This window comes from Macaca fascicularis, chromosome 7, assembly GCF_037993035.2.
Source record: "Macaca fascicularis isolate 582-1 chromosome 7, T2T-MFA8v1.1".
In the NCBI taxonomy this organism is placed as follows: Eukaryota; Metazoa; Chordata; class Mammalia; order Primates; family Cercopithecidae; genus Macaca; species Macaca fascicularis.
The window spans coordinates 164071682-164076748 of NC_088381.1; positions in this window are offsets into that span (position 1 = coordinate 164071682).

Here is a 5067-nt window from a genome sequence, read left to right on the forward strand (position 1 = left end):
AGAAGCAAGAACAAATCCCAAAGCAAGCAGAAGACAAGAAATAACTAAGATCAGAGCAGAACTGAAGGAGATAGAGACAGGAAAAATCCTTCAAAAACTCAATGAATCCAGGAGCTTGTTTTTTGAAAAAAATAATAAAATACACTGCTAGCCATACTAATAAAGAAAAAAGAGAGAAGAATCAAATAGACGCAATAAAAAATGCTAAAGGGGATATCACCACTGACCTTGCAGAAATAAAAACTACCATTCAAGAATACTATAAACACATCTACACAAATAAACTAGAAAATCTAGAAGAAAAGGATAAATTCCTGGACACACACACCCTCCCAAGACTAAACCAGAAAGAAGTTGAATCCTTCAATAGACCAATAACAAGTCCTCAAATTGAGGCAGTAATAAATAGCCTACCCACCAAAAAAAGCCCAAGACTAGACAGATTCACAGCCGAATTCCACCAGAGGTACAAAGAAGAGCTGGTACCATTCCTTCTGAAACTATAAGCAATTGAAAAGGAGGGACATCATGCTGATCCCAAAACCTGGCAGAGACACAAGAAAAAAAGAAAACTTCAGGTCAATATCCCTGATAAACATTGATGCAAAAATCCTCAATAAAACACTGGCAAACTGAGTCCAGCAGCACATCAAAAAGCTTATTCACCACAATCAAGTCAGCTTAATCCCAGGGGTGCAAGCTTCGTTCAACATACACAAATCAATAAACGCAATTCATCACATAAACAGAACTAATGACAAAAATCACATGATTATCTCAATAGATGCAGAAAAGGTCTTTGATAAAATTCAACATCCCTTTATGTTAAAAACTCTCAATAAACTAGGCATTAATGGATTATATTTCAAAACAATAAGAGCCATTTATGACAAAACCACAGCCAATATCATACCAAATGAGCAAAACCTGGAAGCATTTCCTTTGAAAACCAGCACAAGACAAGGATGCCCTCTCTCACCACTCCTATTCAACCTAGTATTGGAAGTTCTGGCCAGGGCAATCATGCAAAAGGTATTCAAATAGGAAGAGAGGAAGTCAAATTGTCTCTGTTTGCAGATGACATGATCCTATAACTAGAAAACCCCATAACTCAAAATAGATCTCGGGCCTAAATGTAAAGCCTAAAACCACAATACTTTCAGGAAACAAAAAGAAAAAAAGAAAAAAATCTTTATAGCCTTAGTTAGGTAAAGCTTTCTTAAATACAACACCAAACACATGACCCATAAAAGAAAATATGATAAATAGGGCCTCATCAAAAGTAAGAACTTCTGCCCTTTGAAAGACACCATTTATAAAATGAAAAGAGAGAGGTTCCAAAAAGGCCAAATAGGAACAGCTCCAGTCTGCAGCCCCCAGCGTGAGCAACGCGGAAGATGGGTGATGTTTGCATTTCCAACTGAGGTACTGGGTTCAACTCACTGGGGCTTGTAAGACAGTAGGTGCAGCCCATGGAGCAGGGCGGGGCATCACCTTACCTGGGAAGTGCAAGGGGTCGCGGAATTCCCTTTCCTAGCAAAAGGAAGCCATGGAGAGGGTACCTGGATTGGGACATTCCCACCCAAATACTGCACTTTTCCAATGGCTTTAGCAAACTGCACATCAGGAAATTATATCCCGTGCCTGGCTCAGGGGGGTCCCATGCCCATGGAGCCTCGCTCACTGCTAGCACAGCAATCTGAGATTGAACTGCAAGTGGCAGTGAGGCTGGAGGAGGGGTGTCTGCCATTGCTGAGGCTTGAGCGGGTAAACAAAGTGGGTGAAGCCCACTGCAGCTCAAGGAGGCCTGTCTGCTTCTGTAGACTCCACCTCTGGGGGCAGGGCATAGCTGAACAAAAGGCAGCAGAAACTTCTGCAGACTTAAACATCCTTGTCTGACAGCTTTGAAGAGAGTAGTAGTTCTCCCAGCACAGAGTTTGAGATCTGCGAACGGACAGACTGCCTCCTCAAGTGGGTTCCTGACCCCCAGGTAGCCTAACTGGGAGAGACACCCCCTAGTAGGGGCAGACTGACACCTCATACAGCTGGGTGTCCCTCTGAGATGAAGCTTCCAGAGGGAGGATCAGACAGCAACATCTGCTCTTCTGCAATATTTGCTGTTCTGCAGCCTCCACTGGTGATATCCAGGTAAACAGGGTCTGGAGTGGACCTCCAGCAAACTCCAACAGACCTGCACTGAGAGTCCATGTAGATTTGGTCTTTTCACATAGTCCCATATTTCTTGGAGGCTTTGTTTCTTTTTACTCTTTTTTCTCTAAACTTCTCTTCTCACTTCATTTCATTCATTTGATCTTCAATCACTGATACCCTTTCTTCCACTTGATCAAATCAGCTACTGAAACTTGTATATGCATCATGTAGTTCTTGTGCCATGGTTTTCAGCTCCGTCAGGTCATTTAAGGACTTCTCTACACTGTTTATTCTAGTTAGCCATTCATCTAATCTTTTTTCAAGGTTTTTAACTTCTTTGTGATGGGTTCAAACATCCTCCTTTACCTTGGAGAAGTTTGTTATTACCGATTGTCTGAAGCCTTCTTCTCTCAACTCGTCAAAGTCATTCTCCGTTCAGCTTTGTTCCATTGCTGGGAGAAAATTTTCACAATCTACCCATCTGACAATGGGCTAATATCCAGAATCTACAAAGAACTTTTAAAAATTTACAAGAAAAAAATCAAACAACCCCATCAAAAAGTGGGCGAAGGGTATGAACAGACACTTCTCAAAAGAAGAATACATGTGACATTTATGCAGCCAACAGACACATGAAAAAATGCTCATCATCACTGGCCATCAGAGAAACGCAAATCAAAACCACAATGAGATACCATCTCACACCAGTTAGAATGGCGATCATTAAAAAGTCAGGAAACAACAGGTGCTGCACAGGATGTGGAGAAATAGGCACGCTTTTACACTGCTGGTGGGACTGTAAACTAGTTCAACCATTGTGGAAGACAGTGTGGCGATTCCTCAAGGATCTAGAACTAGAAATACCATTTGACCCAGCCATCCCATTACTGGGCATATACCCAAAGGATTATAAATCATGCTGCTATAAAGACACATGCACACGTATGTTTATTGCAGCACTATTCACTATAGCAAAGACTTGCAACCAACCCAAATGTCCATCAGTGATAGACTGGATTAAGAAAATGTGGCACATATACACCATGGAATACTATGCAGCCATAAAAAAGGATGAGTTCGTGTCCTTTGTAGGGACATGGATGCAGCTGGAAACCATCATTCTCAGCAAACGGGAAGGATGCATATCACATGGTGAAAACCAGAGCAATAGAGAGAGAAAGAGTGGGCAGCAGGAGGTGCCACACACTTTAAAATGACCAGATCTTGTATGAACTCCGAGTGAGAGCTCACTTATCACCAAGGTGTTGGCCCAAGCCATTTATGAGAGCTCTGCCCCCATGATCCAAACACCTCCCACCAGCCCGACCTCCAACATTAAAGATTACAATTTTGTGTGAGATTTGACTTGGTACAAATATGCAAACTATATCACTCACAAAGGTAAATACATACTTAACATATGGCACAACAATCCCACTCCAAGGTATTAATCCAAGTGAAATTAAAACTATATTCATATAAAAGCTGTGTATGAATGATACCACCACAAGAAATGGTGCCGTACGGACCTTACATAACAAATTTCCACCCCATTTTTAATAACAAAACAACTAGACAAAAGATAAATACAAGACTTGAACAATACTATAAAGCAGCTATATCTGTCACCAGGGAAGACAAACATGTATAGAACATTCCACTCAGCACTAGAAAAATGAAGTCTTCTTAAATGTATGTGGAACATTCTCCAGGATAAACCATAAGTTAGGCCATAAAATAATTCTCAACAAATTTAAAAAGGTTGACTGAAATCATACTAAGTATTTCTTCTGAACGTGATGGAATAAAATTAAAAATCAGCAACAGAAAGAAATTTGGGAAATTCACAAATATGTGGAAATTAAACAAAACACTCCTAAGTAATTAGTAGATCAAAGAAGAAATTATAAGAGAAACTAGGAAATATTTTGAGATGAATGACAATAGAAACACATCATACCAAAATTTATGAAATTCAGACAAAGCAGTGGAAAGAGGAAAATTTATAGCTCTAAATATCTATGTCAAAAAAGGAAATACCCAAATCAATAACCTATCCTCCACTTATGGCATAACAATCCCAAAGCTGACCCAAAGCCAGCAGAAAGAAAGAAAGAATAAATATTGGAGTAGAAGTTAATGAAACCGACAATTTTAAAAACAGACAAAGTCAATGAAACCAAAAATTTGTTCTTTGACAAGATTAATGATATTGACAAAACTTTGGCTAAATTGATGGAAAAAAAAGAGAAGACTCAAATTACTAAATAAAATCAGAAATGAAAAGAAGAGACATTATTTCTGACTTCTGAAAAATAAAAAGGATTTTAAGGGAATACTGTGAACAATTGTATGCCAACAAATTAGATAATCTAGATGAAACGGACATAGATTTAAGTCCCTGGATCTGGCAATGTGTCCCTAGATTAGGCAATGTTCTCTTAGATATAATCCCCAAAGCACAAGCAACAAAAGAAACAATAGATAATTGGGCTACATCCAAATTAAGAACACTTGTACTACAAATGATACCATCAAGAAAGTGAAAAGACAGCTCGCAGAATCTACAAAAGAGGAGAATATATTTGCAAATCATAACCATGATAAGGGACTTGTATCTAGAATGCATAAAGAACTCTTAGCATTCAACAATAAAATGACAAATTCTGCAATTTAAAAATTGGCAAAAATTTGAATACACATTTCTCCAATTAAGATGCAAATGGCCAATAAGCACAGAAAAATGCTTAACATAATTTAACCGTTACTGAAATTCAAATAGTGAGGCAACATTTCACATCCACTAGGATTGCTAGTGTGAAAGTTAATTATTCAAATTGGGTCATTCTTGTCATACCCAAATAAATCAGTCAAGGGGCCACGGGGAAAAACCTCTGGGAGCTCATAGCACCTGCT